This window comes from Rhinoderma darwinii, chromosome 1, assembly GCF_050947455.1.
Source record: "Rhinoderma darwinii isolate aRhiDar2 chromosome 1, aRhiDar2.hap1, whole genome shotgun sequence".
NCBI classification, from domain to species: Eukaryota; Metazoa; Chordata; class Amphibia; order Anura; family Rhinodermatidae; genus Rhinoderma; species Rhinoderma darwinii.
This window is the reverse complement of record NC_134687.1, coordinates 119166321-119183859: the sequence shown is the minus strand read 5'-3', so window position 1 is coordinate 119183859 and position 17539 is coordinate 119166321.

The window sequence follows — 17539 nt, the reverse complement described above, 5'->3', positions numbered from 1 at the left end:
ACTAAAAGGCTCTGCCTCCCTCGCTCCCTCATAGGCCTTTCTAATTACCCCCTTAGGGAAGCCCCTCTCCTTCAATCTGTTTGTGAGGTCATGTGTCTGTGACTCAAAATCGTCAATTGAACTACAATTTCGGCGTACTCTCATGAATTGGCCTCTGGGAATCCCACGTTTGAGGGGATAAGGGTGACAGCTGTTCCATTGTAGGAAACTATTGGTTGATGTCTCCTTTCGGTGTACTTTAGTACGTATTGTGCCTTCCTTAGTTTTAGTCTCCGTCTCTTACTACAACACATAATTTAATGTAAACTTTAAATAAACTGTTAGTTTTAATAGATATTTAAAAAAAATTATAACACACAAAGATATCCTGGAGCTTGCCATTTTAGGCAAATCTACAATAACGTGGAAATCTTTCCTTCTAAACAAAAGCGTTTTCTTTGCTTATCATGTGATTTAATTAAAGGCCACAATGAGGATCCGTGCACAGCCCTGGATCAAACGCCAAGACCGATGAGCTGGACTATTGCTCTGTTTTCCTTATACTGGAGCATGTCAAGTTTTGCCAGATTTTTTATATCTCCCCCCCTCGAGTCCCTCTTTTTTTCGGAGCAGTACCACACTGTCTTTTCCGGCAGGCTTCCATTTTATATGGAGTCTTTTTGATTTTCTTAAATGTTCTATTGACTATACTTTTTAATCATTTACTAAGAACAGAAGTTATATTTTTGATATTTCTTCAGTGATCGTACATAAATTTTTTTAGACTATTGGTTAACCCCCTTCCCGCATGTACGTGATGCAGTTAAACTGTCACAGCGCCACGGGACGAGGTGACAGTTCACTGAAAACTGCTGTCCGAGACAGCTTTGCAACAGAGCTAGCTGACAGGGGACCAATCACAGTGGTCCCCTGTCGGCGATCGCTGTGATTGGTCTGTCAGTGCAGACAGACCAATCATAGTGGAGTGACGTAGGCAGGGCTTGTTTTTCTATAGTCTCTGATCTCCTCTGTTGGTTTTGAGAGGAGATCAGAGACAGATTCTAAATTAGTTTGTGAAAGAAATATATCCCCACAGCCTGACCAGTCGCCCCCTGTGCTGACTAGTCACCCCCTGCGCTGACCAGTCACCCCCTGCGCTAGTCAGTCACCCCCTGTGCCCCATCAGCACATCCCTGTGCCCCATCAGCACCCCAGTGTGTCCCATCACCCCATCAGTATCCTCTGTTGCCTAGTGACAGACATCACTGAATCAGTTCAGTCAGCCAGACTTCGTGTGAAACCCCTTTTGTGGGTTTTTCTGTGTTTTTTTGTTCTTGTAAAAAAACTAAAAAAAAAGAAAAAAAAAACCATTAAAAAAATATATTAAAAAAAGTTTGTTAGTGAGCGACAGGGATAGTAAATTAGTTAGGGATAGTATCAGACTAGCTTGGTAGAGTGAAAAAACAAAAGAATGGAGGATCCAGCGCAATAAGTTAAAATAGAACTTTGTTCCAATTTTATTTGGAGTATTTAAAACAAGATCGGTCCCGAGTGTAATACTTAGAGATAGATAGATAGGCATCTATCTATCTATCTATCTATCTATCTATCTATCTATCTATCTATCTATCTATCTATCTATCTATCTATCTCTAAGTATTACACTCGGGACCGATCTTGTTTTAAATACTCCAAATAAAATTGGAACAAAGTTCTATTTTAACTTATTGCGCTGGATCCTCCATTCTTTTGTTTTTTCTGTCTTCAACACCGTGAGCCGTCACGGAGATCCAGGCGCAGAGCGCAGAAAACCTGCATTCAAGTTGAGCTGGAGGATCCCTCCCACAGTTTTTGTTTGTATAGCTTGGTAGAGTGTACGCGGTGTAAGGTTAGGTAGGGTCAGTTCTAGTTAAAAATAATTTAGCGCTAGGGTATTAGGTAAGGCTAATTGGAGTTAGAGGTTTAGGGAGTTAAAAACGACGTTTTTAGTTATAATGACAAAGCGGGTGTTCACTGCTGAAGAGGCGTACACCTTATTCTGTGCAGAGTCTGACAGTGGAGACGAGGTGACATGTGTGATGTCGTCATCCTCAAGTGACACATCTAGTGATGACCCCCCCCCGCCCCGCAGTAGACATTCTAGGGCTAGTGCGCAAGCACAACCAAGTTCAGATACCCCTGCGTGGATTGCCCCATATAATTATATGCCCTAAGATTTTTTTTAAATATTTTTCTCTGATGAATTCATTTGTCTTATGGTACAGCAAACAAATATTTATGCGGCACAATTTATTGCCCACAATCCCAACAGTTACTATGCCGGGCCCCAAAAATGGACCCCTACCAACTCAAATGAAATACAGAAGTTTTGGGGCCTACTACCTAACATGGGCATTACAAAAAAGCCCACTATTCGCTCCTATTGGAGCACTGATATGCTACACCATTGCCCACTTTACCGCCTCACCATGCCTAGGGCTTGTTTCGAGATCATGCTACGGTTCCTGCATTACAACAACAATAAGGAATGCCCACTCACAAATGACCCCAGTTTTGACAGACAGTTTAAAATTAGACCTGTAGTGAACCACTACAATTCAAAATTTAGAGAGATTTACACCCCACAGAAATGCATATCAGTGAACAAATCCCATGTGCATTTCAAGGGCAGGCTACACTTCCGCCAGTACCTGCCCAACAAAAGGTCTAGGTATGGAGTGAGGCTGTATAAAGTGTGTGAAAGCATGTCCGGATACACTTTTAAATTCAGACTCTATGAGGGAAATGATTCTGCAATAGAGCCCCCAGACTGTCCCCCTGTCCAAGGAATAAGTGGGAAGATAGCATGGGATTTGCTGCACCCCTTACTGGACCACAGATACCATCTATATATTGACAACTTTTATAATAGTGTCCCTCTTTTCGAAGTGCCTTGCTGCTAGAGGAACTGCAGCAAGCGGCACAATTAGGAGAAACCAAAAGGGTCTCTCCAAGGACTTTGTAGCTCATACAGTGCGCCGAGGGGAAAGCAAGGCTGTTTGCAGCGACAATTTGCTGCTGGTCAAATACAAGGACAAGCGTAATGTCCTTGTATTAACCACTCTCCATGCAGACCGATCCAGCCCAGTCCCAGTGCGAGGAACCACAGAGCAGACCATCAAGCCTGTGTGTATCCAGGACTACAATCAGTTCATGGGAGGGGTGGATCTTTCGGACCAGGTTCTGCAGCCCTACAATGCCCTCAGACAATCAAAAACCCGGTATAAAAAATTGTCCGTATACCTGACACAAGTGGCACTATATAATTTGCTTGTTCTGTATAAAAGTGCAGGCCATGGGGGGACTCTTCTTGATTTTCAAGAAAAAAACATTAGAACTTAGATTTTTGGAGACCTGGAAGGGGAAGGCGGCAGTGGAAGCAGAAGTGCTTCTGGAATAGTGGGCTTAAGAATTGTTCATGGGCAGCATTTCCCTGGCGTACCCCCCCCTGCTGAAAAGAAAAGGAGGCCCCAAAGAAGGTGTCGAGTGTGCTTAGGAAAGACACCACTCACTACTGTGAGATCTGCCCCTCTAAACCGGGCCTCTGCATTGGAGGGTGCTTTCAAATATACCACACCTCTGTTCATTTTAATTAAGTCCCTTTTCTTCCTACCTTCTCCTATCGCCTGGGTATTTACTTTCTAAAATTAATTTTATTTCCCATTTTGTCCCAATTGACATTTAAAAAAAACAAACTACCAAATAAAACTAAAAATTCCCATTATACCCCTAGATGAATACCTTGGAAGTTTCAATTTTATTCAAGGAGGCATCTCATGAATTTTCTAAATGTTGCACCCATGTTGCATGAAAATCTTACGAGTATAAAGTGGGCATTGGGGTCTAAAACATTTTCACGCAAAATTGGTGTCCTGAAAGCTACCAGGTGCTCTGTTCGTTTTGGGCCCTGCCGTGTGTCTAAGCAATGCATTAGGGCCACAATGGGGGTATTTTTGAAAGCAGGAGAGACAGGGTGATAGATTTTGAGGTGTGTTTCTTCATTCTCATGTTCACTTTACAAAGAAATCTGTCTTTAAAATGACACATTTGTGAAAAAATGTAATTATATTAATATGCATGAATATGCTTTGCATGAATTCTTACAAAAAACTGTGGGGTCAAAATACTTACAACACCCCTAGATAAATATAGTAAAGGGTGTAGTTTTCAAAATGGGGTCACTTGTGGGATTTTTCATCATTCTGACACCTATGAGTCTCTGAATACCTGGCTTGGTGCAGTAAAACCAAATGTACTTCAAAATTTATAAAATTATTATTAAATTTGTAAGTCTTCTAAATTGCTAAAAAATCATTATTTTTTTTTTTCAAAAGTGCTGCCAAAATAGAGTAAAGAGATGGAAATATATATTTAATAAAAAACATTTGTACAGTATGTGTGTACATATGTCACATATTGCAGTTAACAATAAGGAAAAATGTTAATGTTAAAATTTTACAAATCGTATCAGTCTTCTTTTACCACCAAAATAAAGTACAACATGTGACGATAAAACAATGTCAGAATTACTTGGATATTCAAAACTTTCGCAAAGTTATTCTCTGATAAAGTCAGACATACCAGATTTGACAAATCTGGCTTGGTCATTAAGGTCCAAACAAGCTTGGTCATTAACCAGTACTCTATGAATTATTTGTATTTCAATCCATGACTTGCAACTAGAGAAGAGCGAGCCGGGACAACCGAACCCGGTTTCGGTCCGAATTTCGGGAAAAGTTCGGTTCGCAGCGAATCCGAACTTCACCGGGTTCGGCCGAACCCGTTTTGACCGATCCCGGCTACATTTTGGCGCCTGCCACATGTTAGAAGTAAAATGGAGGATTTCACAATATCACCTGACATCAGGCTAACCCATAATGCCTTGCAAACGGCTCTCCCAGCCAATCGGGAGGCAGCATAGGGGCGGGCTCAAGCCTGCAATAAAAGTCTATGCAAGGAGCTCAGCGGCCATTTTAGAGACAGGAGCTGAAGGGATAGCATCTCTGTGCAGTAAGGGAAAGCTTTAGGAATCTAAAAGGCAGGAATCCAGCAATCGTAGGGGCTCATCCACTACTCACTACTCAGCCAGTGTGTGAATACGCTTTTATAAGGGGCTCATCCCCGTTGCATCCAACTTGCAATACAGGCAGGCTTTGTAGTACTACAACGCCCAGCATTCCCTGAGTCAGTGCACAGTGGCTGATAGAAATTCTCATTCATTGCCATTTGCCAAGCCAGTGTCAGTGTGAATACGCTTTTAGAAGGGGCTCATCCCCAGCCGTTAACATAACAAACAAATAACAATACAACTTGCAATACAGGCAGCCTTTGTAGTAGACGTAGTACTACAACACCCAGCATTCCCTGAGTGCACCGCGGCGTGGCTGATAGAAATTCTCATTCATTGCCATTTCCCAAGCCAGTGTCAGTGTGTGAATACGCTTTTAGAAGGGGCTCATCCCCGGCCGTTAACATAACAAACAAATAACAATCCAACTTGCAATACAGGCAGCCTTTGTAGTAGACGTATTACTACAACGCCCAGCATTCCCTGAGTGCATTGCGGCGTGGCTGATAGAAATTCTCATTCATTGCCATTTGCCAAGCCAGTGTCAGTGTGTGAATACGCTTTTAGAAGGGGCTCATCCCCGGCCGTTAACATAACAAACAAATAACAATCCAACTTGCAATAGAGGCAGCCTTTGTAGTAGACATAGTACTACAACGCCCAGCATTCCCTGAGTGCACCGCGGCGTGGCTGATAGAAATTCTCATTCATTGCCATTTGCCAAGCCAGTTTCAGTGTGTGAATACGCTTTTAGAAGGGGCTCATCCCCGGCCGTTAACATAACAAACAAATAACAATCCAACTTGCAATACAGGCAGCCTTTGTAGTAGACGTAGTACTACAACGCCAAGCATACCCTGAGTGTATTGCGGCGTGGCTGATAGAAATTCTCATTCATTGCCATTTGCCAAGCCAGTGTCAGTGTGTGAATACGCTTTTAGAAGGGGCTCATCCCCGGCCGTTAACATAACAAACAAATAACAATCCAACTTGCAATACAGGCAGCCTTTGTAGTAGACGTAGTACTACAACACCCAGCATTCCCTGAGTGCATTGCGGCGTGGCTGATAGAAATTCTCATTCATTGCCATTTGCCAAGCCAGTGTCAGTGTGTGAATACACTTTTAGAAGGGGCTCATCCCCGGCCGTTAACATAACAAACAAATAACAATCCAACTTGCAATACAGGCAGCCTTTGTAGTAGACGTAGTACTACAACACCCAGCATTCCCTGAGTGCATTGCGGCGTGGCTGATAGAAATTCTCATTCATTGCCATTTGCCAAGCCAGTGTCAGTGTGTGAATACACTTTTAGAAGGGGCTCATCCCCGGCCGTTAACATAACAAACAAATAACAATCCAACTTGCAATACAGGCAGCCTTTCTAGTAAACGTAGTACTACAACGCTCAGCATTCCCTGAGTGCACTGCGGCGTGGCTGATAGAAATTCTCATTCATTGCCATTTGCCAAGCCAGTGTCAGTGTGTGAATACGCTTTTAGAAGGGGCTCATCCCCGGCCGTTAACATAACAAACAAATAACAATCCAACTTGCAATACAGGCAGCCTTTGTAGTAGACGTAGTACTACAACGCCCAGCATTCCCTGAGTGCATCGCAGCGTGGCTGATAGAAATTTTCATTCATTGCCATTTGCCAAGCCAGTGTCAGTGTGTGAATACGCTTTTAGAAGGGGCTCATCCCCGGCCGTTAACATAACAAACAAATAACATTCCAACTTGCAATACAGGCAGCCTTTGTAGTAGACGTAGTACTACAACGCTCAGCATTCCCTGAGTGCATTACGGCGTGGCTGATAGAAATTCTCATTCATTGCCATTTGCCAAGCCAGTGTCAGTGTGTGAATACGCTTTTAGAAGGGGCTCATCCCCGGCCTTTAACATAACAAACAAATAACAATCCAACTTGCAATACAGGCAGCCTTTGTAGTAGACATTGTACTACAACGCCCAGCATTCCCTGAGTGCACCGCGGCGTGGCTGATATAAATTCTCATTCATTGCCATTTGCCAAGCCAGTGTCAGTGTGTGAATACGCTTTTAGAAGGGGCTCATCCCCGGCCGTTAACATAACAAACTAATAACAATCCAACTTGCAATACAGGCAGCCTTTGTAGTAGACATAGTACTACAACACCCAGCATTCCCTGAGTGCACCGCGGCGTGGCTGATAGAAATTCTCATTCATTGCCATTTCCCAAGCCAGTGTCAGTGTGTGAATACGCTTTTAGAAGGGGCTCCTCCCCGGCCGTTAACATAACAAACAAATAACAATCCAACTTGCAATACAGGCAGCCTTTGTAGTAGACGTATTACTACAACGCCCAGCATTCCCTGAGTGCATTGCGGCGTGGCTGATAGAAATTCTCATTCATTGCCATTTGCCAAGCCAGTGTCAGTGTGTGAATACGCTTTTAGAAGGGGCTCATCCCCGGCCGTTAACATAACAAACAAATAACAATCCAACTTGCAATAGAGGCAGCCTTTGTAGTAGACATAGTACTACAACGCCCAGCATTCCCTGAGTGCACCGCGGCGTGGCTGATAGAAATTCTCATTCATTGCCATTTGCCAAGCCAGTTTCAATGTGTGAATACGCTTTTAGAAGGGGCTCATCCCCGGCCGTTAACATAACAAACAAATAACAATCCAACTTGCAATACAGGCAGCCTTTCTAGTAAACGTAGTACTACAACGCCCAGCATTCCCTGAGTGCACCGCGGCGTGGCTGATAGAAATTCTCATTCATTGCCATTTGCCAAGCCGGTGTCAGTGTGTGAATACGCTTTTAGAAGGGGCTCATCCCCGGCCGTTAACATAACAAACAAATAACAATCCAACTTGCAATACAGGCAGCCTTTCTAGTAGACGTAGTACTACAACGCCCAGCATTCCCTGAGTGCATCGCAGCGTGGCTGATAGAAATTTTCATTCATTGCCATTTGCCAAGCCAGTGTCAGTGTGTGAATACGCTTTTAGAAGGGGCTCATCCCCGGCCGTTAACATAACAAACAAATAACATTCCAACTTGCAATACAGGCAGCCTTTGTAGTAGACGTAGTACTACAACGCTCAGCATTCCCTGAGTGCATTACGGCGTGGCTGATAGAAATTCTCATTCATTGCCATTTGCCAAGCCAGTGTCAGTGTGTGAATACGCTTTTAGAAGGGGCTCATCCCCGGCCGTTAACATAACAAACAAATAACAATCCAACTTGCAATACAGGCAGCCTTTGTAGTAGACATTGTACTACAACGCCCAGCATTCCCTGAGTGCACCGCGGCGTGGCTGATATAAATTCTCATTCATTGCCATTTGCCAAGCCAGTGTCAGTGTGTGAATACGCTTTTAGAAGGGGCTCATCCCCGGCCGTTAACATAACAAACAAATAACAATCCAACTTGCAATACAGGCAGCCTTTGTAGTAGACATAGTACTACAACGCCCAGCATTCCCAGAGTGCACCGCGGCGTGGCTGATAGAAATTCTCATTCATTGCCATTTGCCAAGCCAGTGTCAGTGTGTGAATACGCTTTTAGAAGGGGCTCATCCCCGGCCGTTAACATAACAAACAAATAACATTCCAACTTGCAATACAGGCAGCCTTTGTAGTAGACGTAGTACTACAACGCTCAGCATTCCCTGAGTGCATTGCGGCGCGGCTGATAGAAATTCTCATTCATTGCCATTTGCCAAGCCAGTGTGTGAATGCGCTTTTAGAAGGGGCTCATCCCCCGGGCTTTGATTCAACTTGCTGCACTCCAGCAGTGAAATGTCTGGTAAAAAAAAGGTTGTGAAAGGACGGGGTAGAGGAAAAAGCACCAATGCTGTCTCCTCTTCCAGTCCAAATGTTGGATCTGTTGGTGCCAGACCCAGTACCAGCATTTGTGGCACAAGACATGTGCCCAGTTCCACTAGTAGCAGCAGCCATGTGCCTGCTGGTAATAGTAGCAGTATCAGCAAGCCAGACTTGTCCATCTCCTCCGGTGGGCGGGTTACTTTAGACAATATGGCCATTGTGGACTGGTTGGCTGGCTCACGGTCATCTCAGCAGGAAGACTCTGACGATCTGGCTTCAAGCCAGGTTTCGTTGGATTCCAGATCCTCTACAGTTCCTTGGCACAGTGACAGTAGTAATATGGGTATTTCTAGCGTTTCCATTCCATCATCTATGTCTTCACTCCCCCTTCCTAGCGGCGGGAAGCCATCTTTCCTGAGAGTCCTAAGAGACATCTCCTCGGGTGCGAAGGAAAATACTGAACAACATAGTGATGATGATTTGTTTTCCGCGAGTCAGCCAACGGAGTGTGTTGCGGCTGTGGTGGAGGTGGAAGCGGTGTCCGAGACGCATAGCTGTGGTAGTGGGGGTGTTGGTGGTGGTAGCCGTGGTGGCAAATGCAGTAATGAGGGGGGGCATGGAGCCCGCCATGATGTCATATCACATTCACAACACAGTGACAGAAGTGGCGGGGATGATGAGGAGGGCTATAATGATGATGATGTTGTTTTAGACAGGACGTGGGAACCAGATAACGAGGTGATGACGGCATCAGAGGAGGAGGGTAGTAGTGGCGGCACTGGCCGTGATAAACAGCCAAGCCGAGGTAGGGGCAGAAGTCAATCTGCAAAACGTTGCAGCGGTAGGGTCAGCTCAGGAGCCGGTGACGGCGACACTGATGCTGGTGTAGGCTCCCGAAAAAAGCCTGCCAGACAAGCGGCAAGCTCGGGTGGTGGTGGTGGACGTGGTACTACCTCTTTACGGTACTCTGCCGTGTGGCAATTTTTCTGTACCTTCCCGGAGGACGAAAACATCGCACAGTGCCGTATCTGCAAGCAGAAAGTAAGGCGTGGGCAGGGCAGCAATGTAGGAACTACCGCTCTACATAAACACATGGAGCGGCATCACAAGGCCATGTGGGACAATCGACATGCCCCACCATCATGTACATCTAATGAAGACCCCTCTGCCGCTGCTGCTGCCGCTGCTCCGAGTCCCTGTCATCTAAGTAGTAGCCAGGCCTTATCCACCATGTCGTTGTCATCATCATCATCACTGTCATCTAGTGCTCCTCCTACGTCCCGTCAGTTATCCATTACGGAATCGTTGTCCAATAAGCAACAATATATACCCAGTCATCCACTTGTCGTGCGGCTTAATTCACACCTGGCTGAATAGGCAGGAACCTGGCTGAATAGGCAGATACCAGGTACACATAGATGTGGCAGTTGTAAGGCTTGTGACTTTATCCAGAATGGGAGAAAATTTAAAAGTGTTACCACCAAAGTCGAGTATGACATCCGAGACTTTGTTAACTGCAAAACAGCAGGGATGGTTTATTTGATAACATGTCCATGCCCACTGAATTATGTGGGCAAAACGGTGCGGCAGTTTCGGCGCCGTATTAGATAACATGTTGGAGATGTTACAAATGAAAGAGATACTCCCATATCTAAACATGTACATGCATAACATCAGGGCAGAGCAGAATGCTTAAAATTCCAGGTGATTGAACTGGTACGTCCTCCAAAACGGGGAGGGGACTGGGACAATCTTATTCTGCGTAAAGAGGCCCAGTGGATCTATAGACTGGCTTGCGTACAGCCTGATGGTCTAAATGAGCAAACAAACTATACCTGTTTTATTTAAATAGATATCTTAATGTTACAACTTATGGTTGTCAAAGTGTGGTTGTAGCTGTCATTCCTGGATATTATACAGTTACTTGCAGTACACCATTTATTGTTTAACAGGTATAGTCTTTCCTTTCTAAATAAGTGTTTCAGATTCTAAAGTATGGCAAATGTGAATATCGCTTATTCATCCATGCAAAGTGTATTTACAGAGAAGGTGCTTTATCTATGGCAGCTGAGTTGCGGTTTTGAGCTGATCCGCAATATTTACCCTAATGTTATTATCATACTCTATCCCTGATGAAAATGGGTTTATGTGCAGTAAGGAGATGCGCTTACAGCCTCCCACTGCGCCTGCACGTTCGGTTGATGTTGTCGATGATACTTCCGGGTACGTCAGCTGACGGCCGGGAGTCACATGGTCAGACATCACGAATGAGGTGGGCCATTGTGATTGGCTGTTTCGAAGTGCACTGCCGAAGCCCGGGGGGAGGAGTATTAGCTATATCAACTCTGGGTCCCGAGTGAAGCGTGCCGCTGACATCCATGCGTGCACGCTTCCGTGTTGTACAGCAGAATATCTGCTAATGAATGAATATCGCTGGCACCCTAGCAAGAATGATCAAGTTACAGACCCCTGATGAAATATATGTATAGAAACGCGTAGGGTCAGGTTAGTGAGGGATCATAGCGTAGGTGACAGTGGCACTGTTGTTCACCCTAGCACCAGGTGATTTTGGAGCGGTAACTGCAGGCTCTGGTGTGTTTTAGGGTCTAATCCACTGTTACACCAATGTTGAAACGCTGATCCCATATTTGTATCTTTCAAGTATACCCAGTTAGAGAGGGTTCACAAATGAACCAGGAATTGGAGTATGTGTTTAATACGTTTTTAACGCACACGGTGGGGCTTTTCACAGTGGTGACTGTACCCCTGTTTTTAGAGAGTTATGAAATAAAATTTATACATTTTACTCATTCATCACTTCAGTGAATTACAATTTCCTATACTTTGTGGGAGCACAAGTAAATATATATCGTAGAATACAGTGAATTATTTACGAATTATTACAGTTCATCATATATTATTATCTGGGTATGGCAGCCTTTGCACTCTCTGATCTGAGTACAGAAGGGTGGATAAGTGAGGCCAAAAGCGTCTTTTCAGAGTGTGATCTTGTGTATACGACTCAGGGTGCGTCCCTTAAATCCACTTTTAAAAACCTCACTAGATTGCACAAGGATTATACAAGGAGTTGGTGGGAAATTCAGAGTCTGGAGAACTATCTCAAGAATAAAATAGTACCTAGAGGCCTGAGAGTCCCTATTGCTCCAGCCTCTAGATTAAAGACACCTAATATAAGAGAGAGGTGGGAGCAGGAGATCACAGGGAGCTCACTGAGACTAACGCAAATTTTGGTAGAGGAAGAGAAAATCCAGTTTGAGCATATCAGTGTTGAATTGAAAAAAGAGATTGAGACAGTTAAAACTCTGGTAGATACCCCAGGCTTTGATAAGGAAGACAAAACCTTGCAACAATCTTTAGAGAGGTTCACTAATCATCTAAAAGAGCGTAAGCACTTCCAGTTCCAAAGAGATCTGCAGGAGTTCAGGGAGAAAAAAGCTTATGATTTTGTAAATCAACAACAACAACAACAGCAAAGTAGGGGTTTAAGAGAATCTGACCCCTCCACATCTGAGAGTGAAACTACAGACTCTGAAAGAGTGGGCCCATTCTTTGGGACCAGTGGCGGTAGACAAAAATATAGGGGAGGTGCCAGAGGCAGGAATAGAGGCCGGGCAAGAGCTTCTTCCAACAGTGGCAGTAATTTTTTATCCAACAATCCCGCCATTTCCCGCTACATGCTGAGGGGCAAAATTATTTATAAAGGGAAGAGGAACAGATAGATTACAAATTATTAATTTATCTGAATACAGTTTAAGTCCATCTGAGATTATGCTTCTGGAGAAGGGGCTTTCATTTGTCCCCACAGTGAAATTTGATTCATTTACCTGGGTGAATTATTTGAATTTGTTTGCTCGTAAATTGAAATGAATAAAGTTCTTTAAGCATCACAATAGAAAGAAATGTCTGGAAATGGGTTTAGAAGAATCTGATTTGGAAGGCCTAGAAGCCTTGGAAGGGTTGCTTGAGGAATCAAGTAGAGCTCCAGGACTAGGTCCATTTACCAATTTAAAAACTAAAAGTAGGAGACTACCGCCACTGGGAGACTTTACAAATGTTGATCTGTTTGTTGATTTGGTGGGAGATGAGATTAAGGCTTTGGGTCAGGATGGGAGTAGAATAGACAACAATCTGTCTTGGTCTGAACGTGTAGCTCTTACCACTTTAGAAAAAAGACAAAACATTATTCTTAAAGCATCCGATAAGGGTGGGAATATTGTGGTTATGAGTAAAGAAGACTATAAGAAGATGTGTGAGGACATCTTGCTCAATCCTGACTGTTACACCATTTTAAAGGAGAACCCCACAACACAATTCAAAAAGGAGCTTTTAGGCATCTTGCGTGATGCAAAGAGTAGTTCCCTGATTAGTGCTAGTGAATTCAACTTTTTGTTTCCACAATTTCCCATCATGGCATGTTTTTATAGCCTGCCCAAAATTCATAAAGGGTACCCTCCCTTACGTGGCAGACCTATTGTATCAGGTATCAATAATCTAACCCAGAATGTGAGTACATACATAGATGTAGTGTTGCGTCCCTTTGTGCTAGGTCTTACATCATATGTACGTGATACTATGGTTGTTTTAAAACAAATTGATGGTATTACGCTGGAACAAAATACATTATTGGCTAGCCTTGACGTGGAGGCATTGTATTCCTCTATTCCACATGGACTTGGCTGTGAGGCAGTGGAATATTTTTTAAGATCTCGAGGCACTCAATATGTGGCTCACAACCAGCTTGTGTTGCAACTGCTACATTTTGTGTTAGAAAGGAACGTATTTATCTTTGAGGATCGCATTTTTCATCAGCAACGTGGCACAGCAATGGGGAGTCCTACTGCTCCCACCTATGCGAATTTATATCTTGGCTGGTGGGAAGAGACAGTAGTGTTTGGGGATAAATTTGCAAAGTGGACTTCATCAATAGGTATCTGGATTAGATATATTGATGACGTGTTGTTGCTTTGGAATTTCACAGTTGAGGAATTCAATGCCTTTGTGGCAGCCCTTAATGAAAATAATCTAGGGCTGAGGTTCACATGTGAAATCAGTGATCAGGAATTATCTTTTCTAGATCTTAAGATTATGAAAACTAAGGAAGGCACAATTCGTACTAAAGTACACCAGAAGGAGACAGCTACTAACAGCTTTTTACAATGGGATAGCTGTCACCCTTATCCCCTCAAACGAGGTATCCCCAGAGGCCAATTTATAAGGGTACGCCGGAACTGTAGCTCTATTGATGATTTTGAGATACAGTCACAAGATCTCACAAATAGATTGAAGGAGAGAGGCTTCCCCAAGGGGGTAATCAAAAAAGCCTATGAGGGAGCGAGGGATTCAGACAGGCAGAGTCTTTTAGTTCCTAGACAACGGAAAGAAGAAAAGGTTACGAGACTTATAGGTACCTATGACTCCAAACAATCTGAGATTATTAAAAAGATACTGGCGTATCCTTAGTGCAGATGTGGACTTGGTGGATCAGATTACACAATGGCCTTCAGTCACGTTCCGTAGAGGTAAAAACATCAGAGATAGGGTGATGCACAGCTGTTTTGACCCTATAACACAAAAAGGAACCTGGCTGAATAGGCAGATACCAGGTACACATAGATGTGGCAGTTGTAAGGCTTGTGACTTTATCCAGAATGGGAGAAAATTTAAAAGTGTTACCACCAAGGTCGAGTATGACATCCGAGACTTTGTTAACTGCAAAACAGCAGGGATGGTTTATTTGATAACATGTCCATGCCCACTGAATTATGTGGGCAAAATGGTGCGGCAGTTTCGGCGCCGGATTAGAGAACATGTTGTAGATGTTACAAATGAAAGAGATACTCCCATATCTAAACATGTACATGCAAAACATCAGGGCAGAGCAGAATGCTTAAAATTCCAGGCGATTGAACTGGTACGTCCTCCAAAACGGGGAGGGGACTGGGACAATCTTATTCTGCGTAAAGAGGCCCAGTGGATCTATAGACTGGCTTGCGTACAGCCTGAAGGTCTAAATGAGCAAACAAACTATACCTGTTTTATTTAAATAGATATCTCAATGTTACAACTTATGGTTGTCAATGTGTGGTTGTAGCTGTCATTCCTCGATATTATACAGTTACTTGCAGTACACCATTTATTGTTTAACAGGTATAGTCTTTCCTTTCTAAATAAGTGTTTCAGATTCTAAAGTATAGCAAATGTGAATATCGCTTATTCATCTATGCAAAGTGTATTTGCAGAGAAGGTGCTTTATCTATGGCAGCTGAGTTGCGGTTTTGAGCTGATCCGCAATATTTACCCTAATGTTATTATCATACTCTATCCCTGATGAGAATGGGTTTATGTGCAGTAAGGAGATGCGCTTACAGCCTCCCACTGCGCCTGCACGTTCGGTTGATGTTGTCGATGTTACTTCCGGGTACGTCAGCTGACGGCCGGGAGTCACATGGTCAGACGTCACGAATGAGGTGGGCCATTGTTATTGGCTGTTTCGAAGTGCACTGCCGAAACCCGGGGGGAGGAGTATTAGCTATATCAACTCTGGGTCCCGAGTGAAGCGTGCCGCTGACATCCATGCGTGCACGCTTCCGTGTTGTACAGCAGAATATCTGCTAATGAATGAATATCGCTGGCACCCTAGCCAGAATGACCAAGTTACAGACCCCTGATGAAATATATGTATAGAAATGCGTAGGGTCAGTTTAGTGAGGGATCATAGCGTAGGTGACAGTGGCACTGTTGTTCACCCTAGCACCAGGTGATTTAGGAGCGGTAACTGCAGGCTCTGGTGTGTTTTAGGGTCTAATCCACTGTTACACCAATGTTGAAACGCTGATCCCATATTTGTATCTTTCAAGTATACCCAGTTAGAGAGGGTTCACAATTGAACCAGGAATTGGAGTATGTGTTTAATACGTTTTTAACGCACACGGTGGGGCTTTTCACAGTGGTGACTGTACCCCTGTTTTTAGAGAGTTATGAAATAAAATGTATACATTTTACTCATTCATCACTTCAGTGAATTACAATTTCCTATAATTTGTGGGAGCACAAGTAAATATATATCGTAGAATACAGTGAATTAAGTTGTTGGTGGTGCAGTCACTGCCGTACCACCTGGTCGACTCCGCCGGCTTCAAGCAATTGATGGCGTGCGCTCAGCCTAGGTGGTGAATACCTAGCCGACATTACTTCTCCAAAACAGCTGTCCCTGCCTTGCACAAGCACGTGGAGGAAAAGGTGTGCCAGTCCTTGCAATTATCCTTGTGCAGCAGGGTACATGCCACCGTCGACACGTGGAGCAGCAACTATGGGCAGGGACAGTACATGTCTTTCACGGCCCACTGGGTCAATATTTTGCAGTCCGATGCACCACCGCAGCAATGCCAGGCATTACCACCTCCACGCTTGTATCTTTCTAGTTCAACTTCGGACACCAGGCGCCTACCATCCTCCTCCTCCTACTCCTCCTCCTTGCCTTCCTCAATGGAGGTCTTCCCGTCCCCGACAGGACACAGCTTATCTTCCACTCCTCCTCCCTCCTCTTTTCATAGGTGCAAGGTGAAGCGCCACAACGCTGTCTTACACCTGCTGAGCCTGGGCGAGAAAAGCCACACAGGGCAGGAGCTGCTGCTGTACATCAAGGAGGAAATCGCACGCTGGCTGTCTCCTCTGAAACTCACACTGGGCAATGTTGTCTCTGATAACGGGAAGAACGTTGTGGCTGCACTGCGTCTAGGTCACCTGACACACGCTCCTTGCATGGCACATGTGATCAATCTGGTCATAACACGCTTCTTAAAGTCATATGTTGGTTTGAAGGGTGTGCTGGCCATGTCCAGGAGGGTTTGCATTCGTTTTAGACATTCGTATGCATTTAAGCACGTCCTCCTGGACTTGCAGCGTCAAAACAATCTCCCAGAACACAGCTTGATTTGCGACGTTCCAACACGCTGGAATTCCACCCTGCACATGTTGGACCGTCTGTACGAACTTCCGAGAGGGAGGCAAAATTGGCTTATTATCGAGAGAAGCTATGCAGCCAGCTTGTCACGGCTTTCAAACGGCAAACACCTGCTGCAAGCATGTCTGACCGGGGGGCCACTCTCCGCTCCCCACTGTCTCATCGTTCCACCGCCTCTGGCAGAGCTACCTCTGCAATAGGCGGCAGCAGCGGCAGCAGCAGCAGCCAATTAAGTTTGGAAAATATGATGACAACATTTTTACATCCAATACCCCGACCTGACACACATCGTAGTCACCAAAGGGATGTTCACCATCACCAGGTGCAGCACCTAAACAACCAGGTTCACTCGTACCTGGACTGTGCCCTTTCTCCGTCAGAAATGATGATCCCAGACCCCATGGACTTCTGGGTCAGCAGATTGGATCATTGGCAAGAACTGGGCCAGTTTGCCATGGGTGTACTGTCTTGTCCACCCTCCAGTGTAGCGTCAGAGAGGGTATTCAGCGCGGCAGGGGGCTTCGTCACCCCTAAGCGAACAAGATTGTCCGCCAACAGCTTGGAAAATCTCACGTTTCTGAAAATGAATCAAGCGTGGATCGGTGAGGATTTTAAAACCCCTGTGCCTGATGCCACTGATTAGATCTGAT